Source organism: Lissotriton helveticus, chromosome 1_1, assembly GCF_964261635.1.
Source record: "Lissotriton helveticus chromosome 1_1, aLisHel1.1, whole genome shotgun sequence".
NCBI lineage: Eukaryota > Metazoa > Chordata > Amphibia > Caudata > Salamandridae > Lissotriton > Lissotriton helveticus.
In genome coordinates this window covers 98618140-98634628 of record NC_136057.1, presented here as the reverse complement: position 1 = coordinate 98634628, position 16489 = coordinate 98618140, and the positions used below count along the sequence as shown (strand labels likewise).

Genomic DNA, 16489 nt, shown 5'->3' with positions numbered 1-16489 from the left:
TGCATCAGGATTTAGGACAGGATATCTCTCGGGGCAGCAGGGTTCACGGGAGCCCTAAGCTCACGCGGCCATCTTGGACGCGCGCGATGCTCCTCCTCCTGTAGGAGGCATTTAGCAACCGTATGTGCATCACAGTTCTTTGTTGGGTATGCTTCGGTCCACTTACTGAACATGCACACAATTACCAACACACGTTTGTACTTGTGGGTGGAAGGCATGTCAATGAAGTCCAGCTGGAGCCTCTCAAATGGACCGTGGGGCGGAGGGAAGTGGCCAGGTGCAGTCTGTGTACCTTTCCCAGTATTGTATTGTGCGCAAACGGTGCACTGCCTGCAAAGTCTTTCTGCTATTTGGCGAAACTTGCAGCTGTACCAGCGTTGGGAAAATAACCTGATCATCCCATCCCTGCCAACATTGCTCTGAATGTGTATTGGGTCAAAGTGTAGGGAATCATTGGTAGCCTCTGTGCTTTTGCTGTTGCTTATCATCTGTACCATAGCTAGCTGACAGCCTGTCAGTGCTATCCTCTTTGCTTCTCCATCAACTAATGCATTTCCCTTTGACACATTTTTATTTATTTATTTATTACATTTATATGGCACAACAGCTACCCTGAGGGTTTCCCGGCGCCTTGGATCTGATTTAGGCTTGATAAGATGGAAAGTTACAAATAGGAGTTGTGGAGTCTATTGATTAAATAGGCAAGTTTTGATGCCCTTTCGGAATTGAAGGTACCTTGATTCAAGACGCAATTCGAGTGGCAGTGAGTTCCACAAAACCGGGGCCAAGTAGGCAAATGAGCGCCCGCCCAATCGTGCTCGTTCGAATCTAGGGACAGAAAATATGGCCTGATGCATTGACCGAAGGTTTCTAGAGGGTAGATATTCATGCGCCAGCTTACATAGATAGGCAGGAGCTTCCCCTGTGCCAATTCTGAACATATAGCACAGGGCTTTGAATTTAACTCTATTGGCTATCTACAGCCAATGCAATTTCTTAAGATGTTCCGCAACACTTGTTCGCCCCGGAAGATGGAGAAGCAGCCTTGCGTCCGCATTTTGAACAACCTGAAGTCGATTGATGATAGCTTTATTGGCTCCTACATATAGGATATTCCCATAGTCAAGTCTGGAGCCAATGAGGGCCTGTAAAACTGTTCTCTGCGCCCCTTCTGGAAGTTGCCATAGGATTTTCCTCAGCCATCTAAGGATGGCGAAACAAGTTGAGGCCGTTTTAGCTGTTTGGGGACACATAGACAGTTTCTCATCAATTATCACCCCCAGGTTACGTGGGGATTGGACCGCTACCGGGGTAGGGCCCATTTCCGTCGGCCAATGAGTAAGACCCCAGAGTTCTTTGTGTTCCCCGAAAATGACCAGCTCAGTTTTGTCCCCATTAAGTTTTAATTTCTTGGTATGCAGCCAATCTGCCATTCTCAGAAGCCCGCTGCGATGGGGGAAGGTGTTGGACTTGTCGGTGGTTGATAGAGAGAACACTAATTGTGTGTCATCCGCATAGGAATATATTGTGAGACCCATTTCCTCTGCTATTTTGGCCAGCGGGGTCACATAAATATTCAAGAGCAGCGGGCTCAGTATGGAGCCCTGGGGGACCCCGTAAGGGGAGTTCAAAACATCGGAGGCATTGTTTTTGGAAAAGACCTGGAAAGTCCGGTGAGAAAGAAATTGTTTCAGCCATTCCAATGCTATGCCTCTTACCCCTATGTCCTCCAGGGCCTGAAACAGGGCTTTATGTGAGATGGTGTTGAATGCAGCACTCAAATCTAAAAGAATAAGTGCCACCGTGCCACCACTGTCCAATTCCTTACGAATCGCTTCAGTTACCCCTAATAGGGTAGACTCAGTAGAGTGGCCCCTTCTAAACCCCGATTGGGAGGGGTGTAGTAGCTTGTTGCTGTTAACAAAATCCGCTAGTAGTTTGTTCACATGTTTTTCCAGGATTTTAGAAAAAATAAGCAGAAGCGATATTGGGCGAAAGTTAGAAAAGACCTCCAGGTCTGAATTAGCCTTTTTCAGCAGAGGTACCACCATAGCATGCTTCCAGTCCACGGGCACAACTGCTTCCGTTAGGGAAGTATTTAACAGAGTTCTAATTATATCCAAAATGTATGGATCTAGCTGTTTCAAGATACGTGCTGGCATTGGGTCCAGAGGTGAACCTGAGGTGATGCTGTTTAGTATTTCCTTAAAAGTAGTGGTGTCTAGTGGTGGCCAGGCAGTGAGTAGATACTCAGGGGTATTGTCCCTTTTGTCAGACTCCTTAAGAGTGGGGGTCGCCCGTGGGAAGGCTGTAGCATCGCAACCTTCATTGAAATTAGAATAGATCTTGTCTATTTTCTCATTAAAAAAGTTAGCAACAAGATTGCATTGTGTGGTAGACAATGTCGGGGGTTCTGGTTGGAGTGCAGTCCTGCCAGGTCCTTTAGGACTTTAAAAAGAGTGCTGGGATTACATTGGGCTTCTAAAATGGTGTTTTTAGTGTGTTCTCCCTTAGCTCTTTTGCAAGACAAGTGGTAGGCATTGAGCGCCAACTTATAGACTTCCTTGCTGGCTGTATCATACTTTCTCCTCCGATGCCTCTCTAGCTTCTTACAATTGCTTTTCTCTTCCTTCAATTTCTCCGTAAACCACTGGACCGGGGGATTACAAGATTTCCGTAGACTCAAGGTGAGCGGAATAATCGTTTGAACGGCTGTCGATAGCCAGTTATTGATCTCTTTGTGGTCACTGATTTTGAGCTCACTGAGATTAATATCAGGTTTTGACTGTATTAGTAGCGAATTGAGCTCAGTTATGTTCAGTTTTTTCCAATTCCTGAACCAGGCCTCAGTTCTATTCACATGGTCTTTTGAAGTAGGCACCCAGATTTTGAAATAAATTAGATAGTGGTCAGACCAGGGAATGGGAGATGCGGGCTCACATCTTAAGTTGTTAAAATTTGCAAAGATCGGATCCAGTAGGTGACCTGCTACATGTGTGGGGCCTTCGTTCAATAACTGGATATTAAGTGCTTCTAAGTCTGAAAGAAGGTTGAGGATCATGGGGCAATTACGTTCCTCCAGATGCAGGTTAAGGTCACCCAGAATGGAGAACATGGATACTTCCATCAAGAATGGCGGGATACAATTTGAAAGAGCCGCCACACAATCCCCTGCCGCCCCTGGTGGTCGATATATCAGGATTCCGGTAAATTTGATTTGGGGTGTGAGGGTAAGTTTAAAAAGACCAGCTTCACAGTTGGCCATATTGAGATCTTCCCAAGTGCATTTAAGATTTTTCTTGAAAATAATTCCAATTCCACCCCCACCTTTGTTCGGCCGATCTTTCCTCACCAACGTGTAATTTGGGGGATGGGCCGTAGCAAGGTCTGAGCTGGCATTTAGCCAGGTTTCTGTCAGGAATATCGCATCATGCTTCTGGTCATTTAACAAATTAAAAATATCCTCTTTATGTTTAGGGAGAGATCTACAGTTGGTGCTAATAAAATTATAGTTCCTGACAGTCGCTCTTTTTGTCTCCAGTTTTTCATGCATGCAGGATCCTATTTCCCCTGTTCTTCCTAACTGGAGGTGTGAAAAGGAGAAGTTGCATTTGGGGCAGTGGCAGAGGGAAGCAGGGTCCTCTAATGACAAGAACTTACAGTTTGTGTAACAATTTGCCCTGATGTTGAGCAGACAGTCGCGGGAGTAGGTCTGAACTTTAGGGATTTGGGCAGAGTGGGTGGCCCCTGGTCCCTGCGGGTGGCGGAAGCGCGCAGACAGGCTTGCCTTTGGCGCGCCGCTGGCACGTCCGCTGCGTGATGTGCCCATGACCGCCTAAATAGAGCTCCAGCAGTGTTGGTCCCGCCCCCGACCTCTAACCCGTGACTCAGTCCCTGTCCCGCCTTCACTCCCTCCACATTAAGCGGGAAAACCTGTGGTGGACCGGGGAGCCGGCGGACAGGACAGCGGGTGCAACTAGGCAGTAAGTGAGCTTTTAAAATTATAAAAAGGCAATTAAAAGCAGTTAGGGAGCAACGCTACTTAAAATAGATTCCACAGTACTTTAAAAAGGTTCGGCGTGATAACCTGTGTGCAAATAGCAGAATATAGCAATTCATACCCGCCACTCGCACCGCAAGGTTCACAACAACAAATCCAGCGAGTGTCTCCAATTCCCACTGCACTCTCACCGGCTGACTCCACGATGCCGGCATACAGGGAACCGTCCTTGACTGGATCCTCTCCTTCCTCACCGGCAGAACCCAAAGAATCAGACTGCCACCCTTCCTCTCCAAACCCACAGAAATCAACTGCGGAGTACCACAAGGATCGCCGCTCTGCCACACGCTCTGCAACATCTACATGGCCCTCCTTGTCACCATCGTCAAACAGCACAGACTCAGTATAGTATCCTTCGCCCACGACACCCAGGTTATCCTCTCTCTCACCAAGGACACTACACAATCAGACAACAGTACATCTACTTCACCAGTTGGGTTTTACAATAATTGCACAAAAATCTCACCTGTGTCCGGCACAAGTGCAATCTTATCTGGGAGCTTCCATAAACACTCTCAATGCTCTAGCCACTCCCAATATAGCCAGGATTCACAATATCCAGGCCACACTATTACAATTTCAACTCAACCAATCATTACCAGCCAAAGCCTTCATGCATCTGCTGGGAATGATGGCATCCTGCGTTGCAATCGTACCTCATGCAAGGCTTCACATGCGTCCCCTGCAACAATGTCGAGAGTCAGTGGAATCAATCACAGGGGGCCAGATGTACGACGTGATTTTGCATGTGCAAACGGGTTTGCGAACCCGTTTGCACATGCAAAATCACTGTTGGCCATGTACAATTCCAAAATAGCGAGTCACAGTTTATTTGCGACTCGCTATTTAGGAATTGCGAGTCGCATTTAGAAAGGGGCATTCCCTCCCTAATTGCGTCCGCAATGCTATGTGTGAATGTGTTGTGACCACAATTGCGGTCGCAAACCACTTGCAAATTACCACCCTCTTCAAGAGGGTGGTAATGCAGTCTCAATTTCGAAGGGGTCCCCAGGGTACCCCTTCCACTTTGTGACCGTGTCTAAAAATATTTTTTAAGGGCCTTTAAGAAAAACGGGCTGCATTTAAAAAAAAAGAAAGAAAAAAATAGCTGCTTTATTAAAAAGCAGTCCCAGACATGGTGGTCTGCTGAGCCCAGCAGGCCACCATCCCTGGTAGGGGTGGCATTCCCAATGGGCTCGCAAATTGCGGGAAGCTCATTAATATTAAGGAGCTTCGCAATTTGCGACCCTGACCTAGTGTTGGTAGACAGTGGCAACCATCGCTCGCTGCAGTGATGGAACCCTCAAAACTTAGCAAAAGGGCGGCCTTTCATAGACCCGATTCCACAGTAACCGGTTGGGGTTCCCATCTTCAACATTACAAAGTCCAGGGGCTGTGGTCGGACAAACACAAACGTCTCCACATCAACTACCTGGAACTTCTAGCAGTGTTCCTAGCACTCAGCTTTTCTCACCCAACTTGTAGGCAAGACTGACTTAGTTTGCACGGACAACATGACAGCAATGTACTACCTGCCGGAATAGGGAGGGACTCACTCTCTCCAACTGTCGGTCCTTGCGCAACGCATTTGGGATTGGGCGATTCGCCAGAAAATCTATCTCCATCAGATTACAGACCTGCTCAGCCGACACAGGTAGGAAGTACACGAGTGGCAACTTCATCCCCAAGTTCTTCTTCCCTACGTTCAAAGCGGAGGTTTTCCACAGATAGATCTGTTTGCCACAGTGCACAACGCAAAATGCCCAAACTATGCATCCAGATTCACACACCCAGCACCTCAAGGCAATGCCCTATGGATGATTTGGTCAGGGATATTTGCTTACGCTTTTCCGCCTCTCCTGCTAATTCCATTACTAGTTCGGAAGCTCAGACAAATATCCCTCACTGATCTTATTTGCCCCCGCATGTTCTCGTCAACCTTGGTACTCTCATCCTTAGAACTCTCAGTGATTCCACATCAAAAGCTACATCTCCCACCTTGTCTCCTCACTCAGAGCCATTGAGAAATCAGACATCCAATTCCGAGAGAACTCAACCTAGCGTTTTGGCTCCTGAAGTCATAGAGTTTGGTTATTTACAACTACAACCAGACTGTATGAATATTCTCAAGGAAGCTAGTAAGCCTACTACTAGAGCATGTATGCAGCAAATGGAAACTTTTTGTTGCCTATTGTAACAACAATATCAATCATCTTGATGCGTTTGTGCAGAACATCATTTGTTAACTGTTGTATTTACAGTAATGTGGATTAACTTACACATCCATTTGTTTACACCTGGGAGTCGTAGCTGCATACTTGCAAAATAGACAACACCTATCTCTCATCAGAGTACCAGTGATTAAAGCCTTCATGGAAGGATTAAATAGGGTTATACCACCAAGTATTCCCCCTGCTCCAGAGTGGAACTTAAACATAGTCCTTACAAGGCTAATGGGCCCGCCTTTTGATCAATGCACAAATGTCTGTTACAATTCCTGTCATGGAAAGTTCCTCATAACGATAACCTCACTAAGGAGAGTTGATGAACTTCAGACATTAACTATAAAAGAGCCTTTCTTTCAACTTCACAAAGATTGAGGGGTTCTACGTACCAATCCAAAATTTCTCCTTAAAGTAGTTTCTGCTTAGGGGTAATTCGTGTGCGATATCAAATTAAAATAACATAACATTAGCATTTTCATTATTTATTGAACCATCGTAATTCTTGTATAGAATTTATGTGCTGCAATGATAATAGAGCAAAAGACACACAATTGATGGACGGAATGCAGAACAAATAAAAACATTCATCCTCAGTCAAGAGATCTGGGTAAATCCATCATTATTTTGCTCACCATGCCACCCCAGTTCAGACATGGCCATATGCAAATCAGTCTTGACCCTGTGCCTCATGGGAACAGTCCAGCCCCAACTGCAATGATAATAGAAGCAGATCAAAGTAATTAGCAAAATAAGCACATTGAACAGAATAAATAGTTCCACCATCTTTCTAAAACAATGTACATATGCAAGCATATAAAAACTGTATATATCATTTTCCTACTATGCTTTCCTGTGTGTGTGTGTGTGTGTGTCTGTATGTGTCTGTTGGTCTCTGTGTTTCTGTCTCCCATTCCCTGTAGGGAAACTATGTAGCTCCCCGTTCTAGAAGAGTCGGTCAAGAAGGAGCCCACTGCATTGAATAATTTCTTGGTATGCACTTTTTATTAGTATTATAGTAAATCACAATGATTGATTATCTCTTTTGTATTCTTCTTTCCCACAGGGTCTTCCACTTCAGTCCCTTAGGTGAGCCTCGGCCGCCGTCGTCCCTCGGACAGAAGGAAAAGACTCAGGTAAGTGTTTTTGCTTTATGGTTTAGTCAAGGGAGGATGTGAGGGATAAATAATAGCTATGCATAAATATGAAGGGAGGGTGTAGAGGTTGGAGTAACCAAAAGAAAAAGAGTAGCCGATGATTTCTGCTCTTGTCTTTCTTTTCCGTCTCACTTATTTCCTTTTCCCTGGGTCCCTTTCACCCCTCAGCCTCCCCTCCCGTCCCTCTCTGACTCAGCCCCTTTCCAAAAGCCCCGTAGACCCCCACGCACCTGGAAGAGCCACGTCACTCCGGGCCGTGGCGTGGTGACTCCACGTCCTTCAGTGAGGTCTGGTAGTAGATCATGCCTCCAGGTATTCTGAGGCTATTCCCCTCAGGACTACCACTGCCCCTGCAGTGGCTAGGGCCCTCATTAGCATATTTACCAGGGTGGGGTTCCCTAAGGAGTGATACAGAGGTACCAACTTCATGTCTGTGGCTTTAATTTATTTTGTTTTTTTAGAACTTTACTTTAATTTTGTCAACATACAAACATACAACCTGGCAGTCAGAGTATACAGCGACATATAATACCAATATGTTCTACGTCAGTAGGTTAATCAAGAAGCAGTCAATAATTACACATGCACTAATCTGCTTTCCCATTCTCCAGGTGATCAATAAGTGTCCCATTCCCCTAATTGGGAATGTACCTTACAGTTATGATGTGGAGACACCTCCCTGCTCATCCCCAGTGTCGTAGTGTTCTGCTTTATCAGTTACAGAGCCAGAGTCTGTGTCTGTGTCGGTTGTCACTCGGGAAGCAGGAGCTAGGAGTTATCTGTATGAGCACGGCAAGTGTTTAGTGTATCCTCAAATATGTCATACTTTCTGCTAAGGCGCATATGTGTCTCCTCAGCTAGGCCCAGTCGAGCGCATCTCTATGCCAGAGCACAATCGTTGGGGCATGCTGGGACAGCCATGTGATTGCAATTCTACGTCATGCCAGTACCATAGGCGATTGACCAAATTGAAAGGTTATCTTGCGCCCTTCTGGCATCTAATGAGGCTTAATAATCAGCATTTCGGTGTCGGATCAATACTTAGTTGTGTGGCATGTACCATTTCTTCGACAGCTTGTTGCCAGAAGGAGTGTATTGCATCACAGGGCCATCGTTAATGTAAGAAATCAGCCCCCACAGTGTTGCAGCGCAGGCATATATCTGGGCAAGACACGACCATTCGATAAAGGTCTTGTGGCGTTAAGTAGGTTCTTCCCAGAAAATTATAATGTATCATTCGAAAATGGGCATTACTAGAAACGATGCATGTTAGTTCACAGAACCGCTGCCAGTCTTGATCTTCCATTGGAATGTCAAAATCTAAATTCCAGGCCTCTCGGGTCCGTGTGTAGTGTGTAGTGTCTACTGTACAGTTTAAAATGCAGCCCTTTGGGGGTGCGTGGGGTCGTGGCTCCTCCTCTTCCTTTCGGGGAGATTACAACCAATACCAGCAGTACCATCCCTATCAGGGAAAACCGCGTTACTCCTCCTCCCTGCAAGATCAGTCTTTTCGACAGGCGCAGGCTGCCTCTTACGAGCAGTACAGAGGGAAATCCTCCTGCTGAGGCAGAGATTCCTCAAAAAAGCAGTGACAACTGCCAACTGTCAACCGCTCTTCCCATCAGTCCGACCAAAGTTGGAGGGCGGATCTCCCATTTCTTCTCCAATTGGTCCGCAATAACTACAGATCGATGGGTTTTGAACATAGTGTCCAGAGACTACAGTGGAATTTGTGAAATTCCCTCCAAATTCTCCCCAAGAGGTCCCCCTCCTGCCCGTCTGAAGGAACTTTTATGCCAAATCAATCTCATGTTAAGGAAAGGAGCGATCAAAGTGTACCGAATCTTCAAGGGGATGCAGGCTTCTATTCCAGATTCTTCCAAATCAAGGAAAAATCGGGGGAGTGGCACCCCATTCTGGACCTTCGTTCCCTCAAAAAGATTCTCAAGAAGCAAACTTTCCGGATGTTGTCTCTCCAAGAAGTGCTTCAATTACTGTCTCAAGGGTATTACAAGCCAACACTTGACCTTCAAGATGCCTATTTTAATGTCCCTAGCCTACCCAGACACAGAATATTCCTGCGCTTCAGAGTGACTGGCAGAGATTTCCAATTCCAAGTCCTTCCAACTGGCCTTCGCTCTGCACCCGAATGTTCACTAAGGTCTTGGCACCGGTGGCAGCATATCTTGGTCAAGTTGGTGTCCAAATACTTCGCTACCTCGACGAATGCCTTATAAAGGCACAGTCGTTCGCAGTCGCAACCAGACACACTCAATCATGCCGGTCTCTGTGTCTTTCCATCAATCTGGAGAAGTCTCAATTTACCCCCTCTCAAGTGAGGACCTTCTTGGGGATCATCATAGACACACAGCAAACAAGGGCTTTTGTCTCAAACGAAAGACAACAGCGGATTTCCAAACTGGCAACTCTCATGCGCACATAAAAGTATGTTTCTGTTCGACAGTTCAAATTGCTTCTGGGGATGCTGTCTTCCTGTATTCCCCTAATTCCCAACTGTCGCCTCAAAATGGGACCCTGACTGGAGGAACTTGACAACCAATTGCAACAAGTCTCAGGGTCCTTTGACGATGTCATCAACATCACGTCTCAGATACGAAGAGCATTGATATGGTGGACTCGCATACCAAACATCTCAGCAGTTCATTTGTAGTGGACACTCCAAGTTTCATCCTCACGACAGATGCCTCCCTCGAATGGTGGGTAGCGCATCTTCAAGCCCTCACAGTCAAGGGGAAATGGGACACCCACCTATGAACTTGGCATATAAACATTTTGGAATTACTGGCGATATTCCCGGCTCTGAAGTCCTTTTGCACCCTCATTCAAGGAGCTTCAGTGTTGATCCGAATGGACAACACAACAAGCATGCATTATGTGACCAAACAAGGGGGCACGAGATTCACTTTGCTATCCCTACAAGTTCAGCAAATTTGGGATTGGGTGATTCAACATCAGATCACTTTAACAGCAGTCCATGTTCTGGGGGTGTCCAACCTTCTAGTGGATTCCCTGAGCAGGTCGGTCTCGTCAAACCACTAGTGGGAACTTCATCAGCCGACGCTAGACCGCATCTTTCAGCTATGTGGACACCCCAATCTGGATTTATTCGCAACCAACCTGAACCGCAAAGGCCCATTCTATGCAAGTTGGCTTCCTCACTCATAATCGTGCGAGAATGCGTTTTTGATGAACTGGTCAAAAAAATATGCTTACGCTTTTCCACCGATTCCTCAAGTCCCAAGGGTATTTTGATAAATGCGGAAATAACCCTGCCGCATTCTTCTCATAGCCTCCAGATGGCCTCGCCAGTTCTGGTTTACGGAGATCCTCCTTCTGTCGGAGTGCAATCCAATTTGGCTGCGCCCAATTTCGAATCTTCTTACTATAAACCACGGCCTGATCTGCCACCTGAATCCAACTGGCGCCTTAGCACTATGAGTTTGCTAATTTGATTATTCCTCTGGACTGCAGGGAGGTCCTCACTAACGCTAGAGCACCCTCCACTATCAAAACTTACAACCTCAAGTGGAAATGGTTCAATCTTTGGTGTGAAGCTTCAAATCCAAATTCTTCAGTTTAACTCTTAGAAGACAGAGATTCTACACTGTGCAGTAGGTAGAATCTCTCCTAAACTTCCGCTTGAGTTTTGGCAAACATCCCCTGCTACTCCATTGGCTCCCAGGAGCATGGTACGAAATCTGGGAGTCATGGTTGACAACAAATTGACATTAGAAAACTGTCAACAAAACAGCTGGAAGTTGTTTTACTCTGATCAGAGCATTTCGAAAAATCCTTCCGATGTTCTTTTAACAGAACAGAGCACTGATAGTCCGGAGCACCATCCTCAGTAAGCCGGACTATTGTAATGCCCCGTTACTAGAATCCCCGCAATATCTGATTGAGAGATTGCAGGGAGTACAGACCATGGTGGCCAAACTGGTACTAGTGCAACCACGCCGCTCCTCCGCCTCCCGGGCACTCTCAGATTTACACTGGCTGCCAGTCTCGCAGAGGATACGATTTAAGGCACTATGTATAGTATTTAAGGCTCCACATGGTCACAGGCCCAAATCTCTGCAGGAGAAACTGACATCGTATGCCCCTCCACGAGCACTGCGCTCCTCTGGTGAGGGTGCCTAGAGTTAGGAAAGTCAAATCAGGAAGTAGGGCCTTCAGTGCGGCAGCGTCCCGCCTTTGGAATACGCTTCCATTTGATACGAGACAAATAGACAACATCCTGCACTTTAGAAAAAGGTTAAAAACCTGGCTCTACCCTCGAGTATGCTCCTTGGCATCCTGCTAACTCCTTCCTGGCAGAGGACACAGTCTCTCGGGCCATAAGCTAGTCGCCTGTATCACAGCGCCTGGTTACCCGTAGGGGGTCAGTTGCGCTTTACAAATTATGAAAAAATAAATGTTCACCCTGTTCACTCTACGCCAGAGCAACTTCTGCATTTTTTCTTACAATTAGCAATATCAGGCCTCTCTCACTCTACCCTGAAGGTTTTTCTGGCTGCAATTTCCAGATTCCGGCAGGATGGCTCCAATTCTCTTTATTCTTCAAGAATTATTCAACATTTTTTCAAAGGCTTATTTCAGAAGTTCCCTCCAATTCGACGCCCGCCTCCTCCTTGGCATCTGAGCATTGTGTTGGCACAACTCATGAAGTCCCCATTTGAACCCATTCGTAGGGCTGATCTTAAATTCATCTCCTGGAAGACATCACTGCTTTAAGCTCTTACTTCGAGTCAGCGAGATACAAGCTTTTACTATCAAACCTCCTTTTCTTTAATTCACCAAAGACGCTGTGGCGCTCCACATTAATCCGGCCTTAATTCCTAAAGTTCCATCTGATTTCTACCTGAATGAGCCTGTCATCTTAAAGACTTTTCCCCTAATCCACAGTTGCCAGCAGAAAAGACTTTACATTCTCTAGATGTTAAGAGATGTTTGACATTTTATTTGCAAAGAACAACCAGTATTCGTAAAACTGATCAGCTCTTCATAGCCTACGGCAGGATGCGTAATGAACCTCCAGTTGCTAAACAGACTCTTGCACGTTGGATATCTAGAGCAATTTCCTTTTGCCATCAGCAAGCAGGCAAGACACTTCCTGCAACGATTAAAGCGCTCCATACTAGAGCAGTCTCCTCTTCTACTTCTCTCTTTGCTGGTGTGCCTCTTCATCAGATTTGCAGAGCTGCGACCAAGCACTGCTGTCTGGCAGCTGCCAACAATGCTGACACTGCTGTGGGGCAAGCGGTGCTACGTAATCTTTTTAAGTAAGGTGAGCCTCTGTTTCTTACCTCCTCCTGCACACATTGTATGTATGTATATATTTCTGCTTTTGCAGATGCGCCCATGTTTACTGCTATACTGTAATATACGTATATGTATTCTCTCGTACTCCGTTTACGATTTACTTTTGGTTTACCATGCACAATTCTCAAATTACTTCTATCTACTCTGATTCAAGCATGTGAATCTATGAAAGATACCCCAATACTGGAGAAGAACATAAGTTACTTACCTGAAAACTGTGGTTCCCCAGTGTTGGTATCTTTCATAGATTCACATGCGACCCACCCACCTCCCCTCAGAGGCTCCCCTCTTCTCCTTGGCTCTTATGCCACACTTGTGCTCAAAAATCGGAGAGCCTGAGCCTCTGATGAGAAGGTTCCAGAGGGTGCTGTCCCCTGATTGGCTGGAGTTTGGACCATATCTAAGGACTTGGACAAGTTATTAAAGTGACAAGTTTTTTCCTGTTAACTTCTATGTTACAATACTTCCTATTGCTCTTTTAGCTATGCTTTTGCTATATTGCTATTTATTCTATGTACCGTGGGACTCCCACTTCGGCGACGGAGATTCAAGCATGTGAATCTATAAATGATACCAATACTGGAGAACCAAGGTTTACAGGTAAGTAACTTATGTTCATCTTCCTGATCTTCCGGAGCGGATAAAAGCAGTTAGAGACCACCGTCACAATCTGGGATTTCATAGACAGATCGCAGCGATTGTGATGCCAAGTCTTTTAGTTGATCTAGATGGTAGGGGTGGGTTTTCCAACTCAGTCGGCCAAAAATTTGAGTTCCAGGGCCCACCAATTAGGATCATTTCAGTGTTGTCTGGGTTTAAATGCAGGTGGTTACTGTTCATCCAGCTACCAATATCTCACATGGTAGTTTGAAAGTTACTAACGGAGGCTGCAGACTTGTCGATTTACAAGATCAGTTGACGATCGTCAGCGTAGTTGAAAGTGCATACCTTTCTTTAGCCTAAGGTTTGAATTAGAGGATACAGATTGAAAAGGTGCGGTGACAGGGAGGAGCCCTGCGGCACCCCACAAGTCAATTTGACTTTAGAGGTAGAGAATTGGGCACAGTGAACAGCTTGAGTGCGATCCTCTTGGAAAGACGTAAGCCACTTAAGGCCCTGTATCCCTGCATTACTTACATTGTCCACCAAGAGGACGATGAAGACTCTGTAGAGGAAGGTTAGTCTCATCTCTTTCATTTGTGGGGGGAGGGTGTCATGAATACACGTGCCTCTTTTGGACATTGTTAGCCCCCACTTGTTGCCTGGAAAATATTGTGGGTTCGACTGGAAGTGCACAGAGTCCCTTCCAATCAGGCCTCCTGTGCCAGATCTCATTCCCTAAACTGTTCCCGTCATTTCCACATTGGCACCCCTTTAGCTCACATATAAGTTCCTAGTAAAAGGTACCCCTGGTACTAAGTGCCTTGTGGTTAAAGAGGGTCCCTAAGGGCTGCAGCACAAATTATACCACCCTAAGGGGTCCCTCACCTAGCACATGCACACTGCAACAGCATCCTGAGTGTCTTGGTGCAGACAAAACTGAAGAGCCAACCTGTGTGCCATACCCATGAACACTGCTAGAAGGGTGTCTTACCCATATCTCAGGCAGTGAGTTAAAGTTCACAGATGTATATAGTGCGACTCATCACCCGTGATGGTTTCCAGACGCTGTCTATGGTCACGGGGTGATAAAGTGATTTGGCCAGAATCACAGGATGTTGCGCTGAAGCAGAGACTGGAACCCTGATCCCCAGTTCCTGAGTCGGCAGCTCTGGCTGCTGCACCACACCCCCCCCTCCTGTGAGGGCATATCTGCATGAAATGCCCCTGATGCCCCTGCAATATCCTAGTCGATTCCTGGATATTGTAAGTGACCAGGGAAGTCATAGTAAGTACCTAGGCTGGACACTAGTCATTATGAGTTCACCAGCTCCATGATGGCCTCACTGAAATATGTGATGTTTGGCACCAAGCATCTCAACATAATAAACTTGTGCTGATTCCAGTATCGATTATATTAAAATTGCACACAGAGGGCCCCTTAGATGGGTCCCCTGAAACCTACCAATCCTTAGTGTGGTCATTGACTGGCCTGAGCAAACCTGCTACCACCAGAGTGTGTTCTGACCTCAGGGAGAGTGCCTGCGCACTCTGAGGCTGAGAACAATGCCTTTCCTGGGTGGAGGTGTTCACGTCTCCCCTGGACAGGAAGAGTCATCCGTGGTGGGGAGCTTCAAAGGTCTTGCCTCCTTTGTAATGCGACCCCAGCCTCTCCTGTTCGAAGGAGCTGGCCTCCATCCTGTCCTCACCCCCTTTTTGGCGGCAGGACAGGCCGGAAACCTTAGATAGAATAGGAGATGTGCCCCCCTCTTGTGGTAAATAAATAAATAATACCCTATTTTTGAAGTATAAATGAATAACAGATAGCTCAATAAAATAAGAGTCAAGATTCGAGGTAGTAGGAGTTATGCAGGTTTAATACAAAATAAGGACAGGAACAGGACAACCTGCACAGGAATAGGATGGCAAGCCTGGCAACGCTGCCGGGGTCAGGATCTGGGATGAGCGCGCTGACTTTTAATAACAATACATGAGCATATATACATAACGCAAACACATAGCATTACATTGCAGTAGGCGTAGCAGTGGGTGGAGCAGAAGGCGTGACGCGTAGCAGTCGCGAAAGATAAGGGTAAAAAGAGGTGTAACAGGGCGTATACATAGACATGTGATGCAAACGTAACAGAATATGTCATGAATGGGGCGGAAACCATGGAGGGGGCTACCTAAGGAGCCGGGACCTCTAACCTGATGGTGCGCGCTAACTAGCAATGACGTGTTACTAGGAGAAGCTGGGGGCTATGAACTCTGTGCTAGGAGCAGAGACTGAAGTCTGGAGAGTCAGGGCGACATGTACCTAAACAGTATCTAGTATCTGATGTTTAGAGAACATGTTGATATAAACTAGAAGTCAGGAGAGGAAAGGCTAACTTGATTCTAAGACTGGACCATGCATTATTCTACATGTAGTGCGTGATGAAGAATATTAAATGACCATTAAATGCAGTATTTCTCTAACGTGGAGACGTGAAGGCTAGACAATGACGGAAACTATTGATGCAGTTCAGTAGCTTAGGAATGCAGAGAAGGAGGACTGAACTGATAACTGGAATCATAACATATTCTTGGCAGACTCAGAGACTGAGCCAGGCTGGGCCGGGCACTGCGAGGCAGGAAGTAAGTGAAGGGTCGAGGATACAGGTGGGGGCTGTATCGCTCCTCAGCGAGGCTTCAGGAGACAGGAGCTGAATCTGGTGTCCAGGCCCTTTTGAGGCCTAGAAACGGGGACTTTATAATGGAATAACGTGCACACTGAGAAACGTGGCAACGTAGCTTTACATAGGCCTGATATTCGTAGTATTCACGAAGACTGGAAACTGGCATACTAGAGGTGGACACAACTATAATTGCGTCATTAATCGAACATGGGGAATACATGTGCATATTTAATCATGCACACATAACATATGATGGATGACACGTAGGGACACAGAACATGGCAAAATTTACTTTTCCACATTCCCTCCTTGTCACTACGTTTCCATCAGGAAACATCAATATTCATGATACCATCTATCATTTCATACAGTATCATTTGCTCGTCTCGAATTATCCTGGAACGGGATTTAGAACGGGGCTTGGGACTA

At 46.1% G+C, this 16489-nt stretch overlaps 1 long non-coding RNA gene across 1 annotated transcript in view; it reads right to left on the bottom strand.

Annotated features, from left to right (window-relative positions):
- The window catches only part of LOC144767905 (uncharacterized), a 210204-nt gene that overhangs the window by 6953 nt on the left and 186762 nt on the right, over window positions 1-16489 (bottom strand). Inside the window, exon 7 of the long non-coding RNA XR_013598382.1 lies at window positions 6918-6994. This is a non-coding gene — a long non-coding RNA (uncharacterized LOC144767905). The remainder of the gene's footprint in view (window positions 1-6917; window positions 6995-16489) is intronic.